Source organism: Microcebus murinus, chromosome 2 (assembly GCF_040939455.1).
Source record: "Microcebus murinus isolate Inina chromosome 2, M.murinus_Inina_mat1.0, whole genome shotgun sequence".
In the NCBI taxonomy this organism is placed as follows: domain Eukaryota; kingdom Metazoa; phylum Chordata; class Mammalia; order Primates; family Cheirogaleidae; genus Microcebus; species Microcebus murinus.
The window spans coordinates 67,520,516-67,532,848 of NC_134105.1; positions in this window are offsets into that span (position 1 = coordinate 67,520,516).

A 12,333-nucleotide genomic window follows, 5' to 3' on the forward strand; every position below is an offset into this window, starting at 1 on the left:
TTCAGTAACCTGGGTAACAGAAAGTGCAGGGCCATCCCTTTAGTGTGCTGATACCAGGTGGATCACATCCAATCTTTTCTCATCCTTGAGTCACTCCTCACAAAATTTAAGTTCCTGGAGGAGTTGAAAGATCCTGGCTCAGATCCCTTGCCTAAACTTCAGCCAAGGAAAGTAAGACAATTTGTTCAGTAGCTGTAGGAGACTGTAGGCATTGGAGGAGGAAATCAGGTGCTATTACCAAAAAAAAGAAAAAGAAAGTAAAGGAAAAAAAAAAGAATGGATGCTAGGCAGGCATAAAAATACATGCCAACTACAGATGGCTACTTTAGAGATATAAAAATATCATATGCTTAATTATTTTTTAATACATTTCTCATGTTTGATAATTGGGAAAAGTTGGGTTTCAATTTGTCTGAATTAATTGTGTCACTGCCCTGCCTACAGCTATTTATTGGTTCATCCTTCCAATAAAGCTCCAAATTCCTTCATATTCTTCTAGTCTCTGGCTACTCATTCAGATCCATCTTCAATTCCCTTCCTTCCCTGAATCTATGTCCCCACAATATAAGGAACTTGCAGTTTCTTGGACACATTATCCTGTTTCATATCCATAAGTATCTACACATGCTACTCCCTCTGCTTATAGTGTTCTTCCCTATTCCTTGTCTGCCTGGAAAACTCACTTACTCAATTCAAACACCTCCTCTTTTAGAGATGCCTATCGGGTACCCTTTTCTCCCTAACACCTTTTCCCCCACCACTTGCTTTCTCCAACTCAGTATCTTGCACACACCTCTATTTTTTATTTATTGTTTATATGGTTGTCTCTCTACAGGTCTGTGAGCTTTTAGAGGCATGTTCTGAACAAATGATTATGGAGTAAATGAAAGAACTAACAAACTATCCAATCAAATACCAACATTCCCCAAGGGTCCACTCTGCTTGGAGTCACGTGTAGCAGAGAGTCACGAAGAATGTTTATTAAAGCAGTAGCTCTCTACTAGGGGTTTGCCAACCATTAGTGGGGAGGGACAAGTGGCCTACTTGGACACAAGTTTTCATTAGAATCTTCAAATATTCATTGTCTTTAATCCCCACATTCACTTGCAAGCATAATGCACCATTTTCTGCCTCCCTTATTTGCCAATATTGCTTTTGCAAATTTTTGTTTATCTTCATTTCAGTTCTGTAGTGGTAAAAATTTAAACTCCAAAATGTTATCATATGTTTACTAATGAAATACTTGGTTTTATATGATGAATTATTTCATAGCACAGACCCTAAGAATGTGGGCTCAGGAGCCAGATTGGCTGGGTGTGGATCCTGGCTCTGCTTGGGTGATTCTGGGCAAGATATTTAATCTCTCTGTGCCTCAGATACCTAATCTATAAAAATGAGGCCCATGATAGTACCTAATGCATTGGGCTGTTGAGAGGATTAAATGAGTCATAGATATAAAGCACTTAGAACATTATAGAACATTGCTTGACCTATAAAAAGTGCTAAATAAATGTTAGTTGCCATTATTATTGCAATAAAATGTACTCCCTATCATATTACCACAATTTTTTTGTCATTACAATAATATAGTAAGCAAGAAATGTAATATCAGAATGTATGTGAACAGGTGTTTATTTGTTGCCATCATAGTAAGAACACGTTCTTTGGTGAGGTAATTTTCAGGACATAAGAAACCACTCAAAACCACTGCAATAGAGAAAGACCCTTGAGGTATTGATAAATGAATGGGGGAAATAGAATAAACAGAAATCCAAATCTACCCAGCAATATTTGAACATACTTTCAAAAGAGCTTAGTAAGTGGGAAATAATTAAATATGAGTCAAAAGAGGTTACCTAATTTGAAGTGGCAGAGAGAGGAAGAGACTGTCTTTTAGTCTGGGAGGAAGACAGCAGTTAAAAGAATCTTGAACTCTGAGAAAAACAATTTTGCCCCACCTAGCTTGGGGAATTCAGACTAATTAATGAATCCAGTTAGTTCAAGAATCAATATTTGCATTTTTAGTCAGTCATTTCCTGAGGTCAGAGCTACAAGGTTTACTGATTAGTCATGTATCAGAGAGTCCCATCTCATTTGCCATAGTCCCCCTTTGTCCTGGAGGTACATCCCAAGACCCCCAGTGGATGCCTGAAACCACAGGTAGTACCAAATCCCATATATACTATGTTTTTTCCTGTACATACATACCTATGTTAATGTTTATCAATTAGGCCCAGTGGGAGATTAATAACAATCACTAATAATAAAACAGAAGTTATAATAATCTACTGTAATAAAATAAATGTAGTGCATGTGTGTCTGTATGTATGTCTGTCTCTCTCTCAAAATACCTTCTTATACTGCATTCGCCTATTTTTTAGACTGCAGTTGACTATGGGTAAATGAAACTGTGGAAAGCAAAATCATGCACAAGGGGGGACTACTGTACTCAGAAAGTGAATTGTTAGAGAAAATTTAAATAATTTATCCTCTCACTTGTAAGCCTGTTAGGGCCAGTTGAAATTGGCGCCATTCAAAACTGATGTTCCTGGTTTTCTAAGTGTGCTGGTCACTCACTAAATGTCACACAATGAGGTATGTTATGAGCTTGTTCAGGAGTTTCCAAATTGTCACTTTATTTCTACAGTAAGATGTTTGGAAATCCAAACTTATTTCTGTAGGTTTTGCTAATTACAAGTTGACTACGAACATTGTATTTTATGGTAGTTGTGGAAATAAGTCCTGGACCTAAAGTCTTGGGTCAAAGCCAAAGTGATCTTAGTGATAGTCAAGTTGATCTTAGTGATAGTCAAGTCTTTAGATTACTAAGACCACTGAAATACTTTGTCCTCCTTTGTAATCTCTTAGGGTTTAGCTTTTGTTGGGTTGTGTATTAATGAGTAAACACGTATTACTGGCTATGAAAAAATAACTTTATTTCAGTATATTTGGAACATTATGTGTATGCCTTACAATGTGAAAGAGCCATGTTACCTTGCAAAATGTCACAGGTCAAATGGAATGGGGAATCTAAAGGCTTCAAAGATGACTGTAAGGCAGTAATAATGTATACTCGTTGTTTTTAGTGCAGCTAAAATCTCCCCTAACCCCTCTACTACACAAAAGGGTCAGAAACTCCCTCAATTTCCACAAACTGAAACCTACCCACCTACAGAAAATTGCACCAACCCTTTCTTGCTTTTCTTTTTCCTAAGGCCAGTTTCTTTTTCTGTGCTCTGGATTCCACCCCAACTGCCTTCTCTCTTGTGTGTTCAATTCCTAACCCCTCTCTGTACTGGGTCCTTCCCAGCAGCTTCCAAACATACTCAGTTTCTTCACCTCTAAAACATACTCCCTCGACCCTACTTCCCCCTCTCGCTACCACCCCAGTTCTGTTCACCCCTCCACAAACTTACAAAGTGCTTGTCAACTCTCCATCTTCTCACTACACATTTCTCTTTAAACCCTTTTTGATCTAACTTCCATTTCCACTCCCCTGAACTGACTGTCACTAAGGTCACCAAATGGTCTCCAGGTTGTTAAATCCAATGGACATTTTAGTCCTCTGCGTGCATGACCTTTCAGCACCCTCCTTGTTTTTCTTCTACCATTCTTGCTCAGTTTCTTTTGCCAACTCATCCTCCACTATTTAACTGATGGAGTTACTTAAAGATTAATCCTAGACCTACTGTTCTTCTTACTCTATACCCTCCCTAGATGGTTATGTTAATGAATCCACAGGGGGGATTCAATGTTGCTGGAAGCACAGAAAGCCAATTACTGAGACATTGAGGATTGTCAAGGAAGAAAGGATTTATTTCAGTGGGCACATCAACTGAAAGGGGAAGGCACGAACTGCCTCAAATCTGCCTCCCTGACCAACAGGATCAGAGGGGTTTTCTGGAGGTGAAATGAATAATGCATGAGGGGAGTGAGCATCATTATGTATTTGAGGTGGAGTGCAGGGCATGCAAGCACAGTGAGAAATCATGCTAGCACATACGGCTCATGATCAAAAATGGGGGATAAGTCCCCGGGGGGTGGGGGGGGCATTTTTGTATTATAATGAGCCAGAGGCTAATACTGGTCATTCTTTCAGCCTTGTGTGCAGGCTCAGCGGGTCGTTGAGCACCATCTGTGATGGAGTATCCTTTATCTTGTCTTCTCCAGACAAACAAGTGGCATAAGGTTTTATAGTTATCTCGTGGCTGCAAGGAGGTTCCACTGTTGCTGGGAAAGAAACTCAAAAGAGAATGTATCGGTGTGACAAAAGTTACAAAGTTCTGGTCAACAAATCTGACTGAGGGTTCTCTGTCTATTTTCTGCTCATTATGAGAGCTGCTAAGCTCACCAGGGCTGAGATAGATCTTACTGTCAAGGTCACTTAGAGCTGCCAGCCCCAGCCATAATGTGAATACTGAAAACCCACTTGAAATATGAGAAAACTAAAAATATTATTGAGAAAACATTTTCTTGCTTATGGAGCTGGTTTCATATACGTACATTTTCATGCCCTCAATTATTATCTATATACCAACTCCCAAAGTCATACCTCCAGCATAGACTTCTTGGAGCTCCAGGCCATATGTTCAACTGCCTACATTATCATGTAACTCCAGTTAGATGTTCAAAAGGCACCTCCTACTTGGAATGTGTAAAATCAAACTCAGGGCTTCCCCTCTATCCTGACAATTTGGTCCTCTTGACTTTTCCCTGTCTTATCGTCCTTCCATTTTCAGGTCAGAAATGGGGAATCATCATCCACTCTCTTCTCCCTCACCTCTCACATTTAATATTTCATGATAACAAACTGTTCTCTTCCTGTGTTCTCAAAATTGCCAAAAATGCTCCAAAGTGGAAGATAACAGGCATCAAGGAACCCCCGTCCTCTAAAGAGGACCACTGGGTTACTGAGAGGCAACAGAATTGGCTCCACCCCTCTAAGCATTCAGTCTCCCTTCCTCCCTGCTGCATTATCTATATTTATATCATATATTGTATATAGACTAGAGGAACATGAGTGAGTCCCTAGAGACAAGTAATGTGGCTCTTCCTCTCCACCCAAGCCAAGTTAAGGAACCCAGTGAAATTACTTGTAAGGACAAGAAATACCTGTAAGAAGGAGATACAAGCATCTCATTGCTGGCTTGGACATCTATGTAGGCAGTGGACTTGCTAATCTATACTTGGCACTAACCTGAGCAAGAGAAAAACAAAAATTGGAGAACAAAGAGAAGTGGCACCAGTTGGGGTGTCAAGATGCTTGGATTTTCCAGAAGACACTGCAGAGGAAAGCCAAGCTTGAGGTGAATTGCTGGTACCTGACCAAAAGGGCTACACACCAAGCGAGCGATGGGACCCCAACACCAAGAGACTGTAGAGCATGCTGCTAAGGAAGGTATCAGAAAAGGCGGTCTCTCTCACGTCAGAGAACTGTACAGAAGCCCTTGTTTGGCTTCCTAAGGAGTGCCTCATCAGGTAGAGGCAGCGTGTGGATGCCTACCAAACAGTATATCAGCAGCAGCTCAAATTAAGTGGGAAACATTTGTGACTTTTTCCCAGACGTTCACTCAGACCCCACAGGCCAGGGAACAAAGGAAGACTTATAATAGAGGAGTAAAAAAAACAGACCATCTGCCAACCCCACTTCCAGGGAAGTCCCGCAGTCCTTGACGCATGATTGGACTAGAAGAGGATTGTGGAGAGAGATTTAAATTGGATATAAGATTAGACTAGGCCAGACTGGACATTTTAATAACAGAAAGTGATCTGGAAGCTATGATAATCTTCTGGAGATATTAAGGAATTTTAAGAGAAATTTTACCAGCACATTTGAAGACAGTGGTCAGCAACAAAAATAGATTATTTTCATGTTTATACCCCACTGAGTTCAGTCCCTTCAATCACTTGATTACACCATCAATCAGAGATACCTCTCTAATTCTAGTACTCTTGGCCCTCCCTACATTGCAGCCAGGGTACTCTTTCAAAACACAGGTCTGATCATGTCATGCCCCAACTTAAACCCCTTAATGGTGTACCATTAATACACCTAAGATTAAGATCTAAATCCTTACCACCACTCCCCCCAGAGCCTTGCCTACAATTCATGGACCTGCCTCCCTTTTCTCTGCACTCCATCCACACTGGTTTCTCGGGACCTCAGGCACACCCAGTTAACCCTTCACTTTTCTGTTCCCCCTACCCGAACACCCTTCCCCACTTCTTCCTTCCCACTTCCCAGTCCATTCAATTTCACATCTCTTTCCCAGGAAAGTCTTCTCTGAATTAGGCAGATGTTCAAACACCCATTATAATGATTATATATCTATATGTAACCATTTGTTAAACATCTTGTCTTTTCCAGTAGTCTGACAGAAGAGCCTCAATGTTTTTACTTATCTTCATTTTCCTGGTACCTAGCATGGTAGCCATCAATGAGAAGGCACACAAGAAACATTCGATGAATAAATAAATAAATACATGAAATGACAAACATTCACTCAATGTCATTGAGTAGCTCTCCAACTGAGGCATCACTGATCTTCTCTTATCCCATCAGCAACAAAAGTGTAGGGCTTGCAATCCAGCTCAAACACTGGGCAGATCCACCTTAGTTCTTGTCTTCTCCAGGAAATCTTCTGATTATAATAATAAACTACTAATAGTCAGAGGTACTTAGTGAGAGCATATGAGTGTTAGACAGATTGTGCTAAGAGTTGTTCTATGCATTGTCAGTCTCATCTAATCACCACAGTAATCCCATGGGCTAGGTGATTTTATTATCTACTTTTTTTACAGAAGAAGGAAACAGGGGCCTTAAGTGACTTGCCCAAGATCACACAGCTAATGGGAATGAGCTGGGACTGGACGCCAGCTCTGGCTGACTCTAAAACTTGTGTTCTTAACCATTATAACACATAGCTTCCAAAGCACAAGGATCTCTCTTTACTTACTATCACAGCACTTACTCAACACTTAATGGCAGAAATAATCTTCAATTCTTGCAATACTGGTTTTTTCCAGTGCTATTTAATGCCTGGATTGAGATCTAAGATTTCATGTTTATGTTTTGGTTCTTTATTAGATTTTTAAGTTCCTTGCAGAGAGGGGTCTCACATTGTGTTGTGCAACTTTGGCTTCATCAGAAGGTTTGTGTCTAGTTGTGAGTGCTCAGAAATATTTGTAGTATGAATGAACATATGAGTACTGTAATAACCTTACTTAATAGTTTATATGAATGAAATATGTTATATTCATTAAATATAATTCCAGATTTAGGGAGACTTCCATTTTTAAGGAAGATGCCTGTGGATCAATACCATAGCTCCTATGTAAATGCAGAATACGATAATGCAATGTGCCTCTGGAAAAGATTACACACTGCATCTCATTATCTAGAACAGCAGACTTTATGACCTCTTTACATTAAATGCTGGTTTCACAACAAATGCGAGATAAAATATGAAAAATATAGTATCCTTTATCAGATATGTAAAATAGTTTACATCTTCATTTTGTAGAAGGCTAGAAGGCATAGTTTCCTAGCAATTAAAATGGTAAATCTCCATTTATCAGCTAAAATATTAAATCTCCCATGAATGATTTGAATGTAAAATCTTATTCAGGTATTGGAAAACTATTTTATTCCTGAGAAAGAAAACTGGAAGAAGAATCAATAATTCTCCTGGCCTCTGACCAACAATTTTGTAATTATGTCAACCAAATAATTTTCAATTTATTACCCTACCTCAGGATATCATAAAGATAACTGTTTTCCACTTTCTATAATTGGAAATGCTTGAAGTAAATCTCCCTGGTTTAATTACAGAAATGATACATTAAATATATAATTTTTAAAAAATTATTTTGCCAAAATCATATCAAGCTCTATCACCTCCACAATAGAAAGCAAAAGTTGAAATTGTTAAATGAAAAATAAATATTGCTCTTACATTCACTGCTCCAAACGTCATACGTCTGCCTCTTTTAAAGAATCTATATTGCATGTTATCAATTGCATGTTATCAATTGTTTCTGAACACACACTGCAGAGTTAAGAAAATGAGTTACATGTAGATGTATGAGGTTGTGTTCATTTAATAATTTACTCTCTAAGTAATACTGATCTAAAGACATGTCACATGATTAGTTGAAAGAGCAATGATGTAAAAATTACAATTTGTAGTTTCATCTGAGTGCTTTTTAAAATCTCTTTGAATTTCCATTTTCCCACTGGGAAAATGATAATAATTCCTGCTTTACATCTACTTTATAGAAATTTTAGAGACTGAAATGATTTATTTGAAACATTTTGAGAATCTCTACTGTTATATTTATCAAAATTATTGGTATCTTTAAGTAGCTTTAGCGTAAGTTCATATAATACCATGGAAGAAGATCAGAAAATAAATGGTTCTTTCTATTACAGGACTTTTCCAGAATTTCTCAAGACATAACAAGAGCCACAGTAAGGTAATATTTACGATTCTTGATTATCATTAAAAACAAAATAAAACAAAAGGCATTAAAGAAGCAAGACTGGTAACTTTGTGTTCAACCCAAAATTCATTTTTGAATTGTTAACTTCACCACAAACTATTCACCTTCAGTCTTGAGTATATTTCATATGGATGATTTAAACTTTTGATATTCTGGTTTCCACTGAAAAATTCTGCATTTTGACAAGTTTTAATGAAGTCTATTCATTCTAGACAATTTATGCAAACCTAACTTGAATAGTTCATTTTGACTTTATTCCTTGAGTTCCTAGACCTGCCATGATTAAATTTTAAAATATAATTATAGGTAGCACCTTGAGTCAGTCAGTTAGTCAGAGAGATCTGAGCTCTGTGAATGCCTACTTCCTGCAGCACACTGCATTAAGTACTCTGGAGGAGGGCAGGGTGGGTGGGAACAGTCACCCATGAAATGATTTAAGGATTATTATTAACACAACATATCACCAAGTGCAAAGTACTTGAGTAGAAACTCTATACATAAAAGTACAAAGAATGGAGAGTAAAGGAAGCACTGATGCTGCTTTAATTGTCTGCCCTATATATTTAGCAAATGTGTTTCGTGACTGTTAGTAGTTTTGCAGGCATCCTAACAAAACAAACTAAACAACTGTTGTTCTACCTACAAACAGGTATCCTGAGTTAGTGTACAGCAGTTTTTTAAAATTTCTTTTATCTGGTAATAATATTTCAAGGGCCTTGTTAAGTGAAGAGTCAGGAAGAGATTTTTTTTTTAAGAAATTTTATTTTGGAATCATTTTAGATTTACAGAAAATTTGCAAAAATAATACAAAGAGTTCCTATACACCCTCACCCAGTTTCCCCTAATGTTAACATCTCATATTGCCATAGTACATTTTTCAAAACTGAGAATGAACATTGATATATTACTATTAAATAAACTTTGGATTTTATTCAGATTTCATCCATTTTCCACTCATTTGTTTTTCTATTCTAGCATTCAACCCAGGATACCAGATTGCATTTAGCAGGAAGAGACTATAATGTATTACTGCTGAGATTCAAAAATCAGCAATTTCTTCAGCTAAGCAGTGTTAGATATTAATATGAACAGTAATAAAAATGAATTCAGTGTCCAAGAGCCAATTGAGCACACCATAGTGTTGGATTTTTTACTAACTTTAGAGAAAAGTAAACATGATTTTATAGTCAATCAGTCATTAATCTCTCTTTTATTTACCTAATGGTACTGATTCTATCAAGTTCAACCAATATTGCTAGAGTATTTTTTATTGTTTAACCATGAGAACATCTTGCTATAATAATTCTTTTGGTATCACCTAGTGTGGACACCCAGATTTTCCTAAATAAAGACAGGAAGAGGCTAATTTGGTTATGAAATCTGCCTATTAAGAAAACTTATCATAGACACCAGAGAAACAAAGCCCTAAATGGTCAGCTTATAGGTATGAGAAGATAATAACAGATGAGGACCACTGGGTCTCCACCTTGGGCCTGCATCAGGATGACCTCGAGGGCTTGTTAAAATACAGATTTATGGGTCTCATCCCCAGAGCCTCTGATTCAGTAGGGCCCAGGCATCTACACTTCTAACTTGTCCCCAAGTGATGTGGATGCTGCTGGTCTGAGGACTACACTTTGATAATCACTGTTCTAGATCTTCCCTAAATTAACCTTCATGAATAATTGACCGAAAGAAAAGTACAGTCATTTGTTCTGACAAGGTATAATCATAGGTCTCTGGATTGATGGGTATGTTGTTTACTAGTTAGATAAGGGATCTGTAAAATCTCATTCCAAGTCTACACAAGGATTAAGGTAGAAAATAAAACAAATATTAATATGTTTGTTTTAAGATAGCTTCCCTTCAGGCAATGCAATCATATTTAAAATAATAAAATATTATCTTTAACAATGATAAAATAACTGTAGTTTAAAATCAATCATGAATATTTGGCCTGAAACAAGGCTTCTGATTGTTAGATAGAAATCAATGGGGTTAAGAGATATAACACACATCTTCTTCAATAGTGCTTCTCAAATTTTAACGTGTTTACAAGCCACATGGGGGTCTTTCAGTTGGTCTGGGAGTGAGCATCAAAATTCTGCATTTCTGCTAAGTTTCCAGATGATGCCATTGCTGTACCTCCATAAATCATAATCCAAGTAGCTCTACAGGCCTTTTGCAAGGTTTTAGCAAGTACAAGATATTCTAGCATCTAGTGATCCCTGGAGGACACTGGAACTTCCTGGCATGCCTCAGTCATAGGCACTATTTATCCCCAATCTCTGCTTCTTCTCTCTAGAAGCAATCTAGTAAGTAGAAGTGACATAAGAAAAAAATAGGAAGAGTGCAATTCATTTCTGCATTCTCCCCAAATCACTATGATTAATGCTGATCTCATAAACATCTTCAGTTCTTCAGACTACTCTTCCATCTCCTTATCTCTCCCTTCCCAAGGAGGCCCTTCTGGATCTTGTAATGGAAGTTCTAGGAAAGCTACTGAATGAAGCTTAACTTTCTTTCAATTTTTTTGTGGAGCCAAAGATCAACATTATATAGATGACTTTATCATCCCTATTAGAGCATAAAGGGATAAAAAATGAGAAATCTTTTATCTTTATTTCATCCATTTGCTATGGGGGGGGAAGAAACTTCAGAAAAAATGGAAGAGTTTATTGATTGCCTCAAGAATAAGAGGTGAGGCTGTGACAAAACATTCTTTGCTATAGTGGGTCAGGAAAGAAGAAAAACTTTAGCCAGAAGCAAAAAATAGTATATAAATTTTGGCTTTCCCGATGGTGGCTTCCATTCTGCACAAGTGAGTAGATGGAAGGAACTCTACAAAGCACCCCTCTGATTGCCTCCTTAAGCAGACTCCCATAATATATTAAGGCTTTATGATGAGGCTGTTCCTCTTAATTAGTGGTAGCAATAGAAAGGTAAGCCAATCTTCAGGGGTCCAAAAATGAAAGAAGGTAACAAAGAGATGGCCTAGCCTGAGAAATAGCCTTGGGAAGTTTACATCAAGAGGACCTTACCAACCAAAACTCCTCAGTTCCCTAAAACCCCTGCCTCCATACCCTGTATTACATTGTGGGTACCATCATCAGTGACCTGGGGCCAAGGAAGCCCCTATTCAAGCAGAAACCAGAATTTTGGAAAACTTTTATCCATCACTGCGAGTTTGACAGTTTACCAGTATTTTCAAGACTTTCCTGATGAGATTAGTAGTGATTTTAAAAAAATTTTTTTGATACTGTATAATAAAATGTGTGAACTTTTAGATGATATGCAAAACTCAATGGACAAATATTTTCCAAATGACCAATGAATGCATGCTATTATGCAATTATGCACAGGTAAAAGATCCATTCAAAATGCAAGATAGGTTGAGTACAGTGGCTCAAGCCTGTAATCTCAGCACTTTCGAAGGCTGAGACAGAAGAATCGCTTGAGGACAGGAGTTCAAGACCAGCCTGGGCAACATAGTGACATCTCATCTCTACAAAAATCAGAAAATTAGATGGACATGGTGGCTTGTGCCTGTAGACCCAGCTACTTGGGAGGCTGAGGCAGGAGGATCACTTGAGCCCAGGAGTTTGAGGCTACAGGTTGCTATGATGCTACCACTGCCCTTCAGCCTGGCCAACAGGGCTAAGATTCTGTCTCTAAAAACAAACAAACAAAAAAGGCCAATCAATTTTAATGTAATACAATATGAAAAGCTCACTGATATGATTTTAGAGTCCACATTGCACCTAATCTTTGAGCAACTTACCACTTCTCAGAACTATACACTACTAAACTATACACTACTTAAAGGTAAAC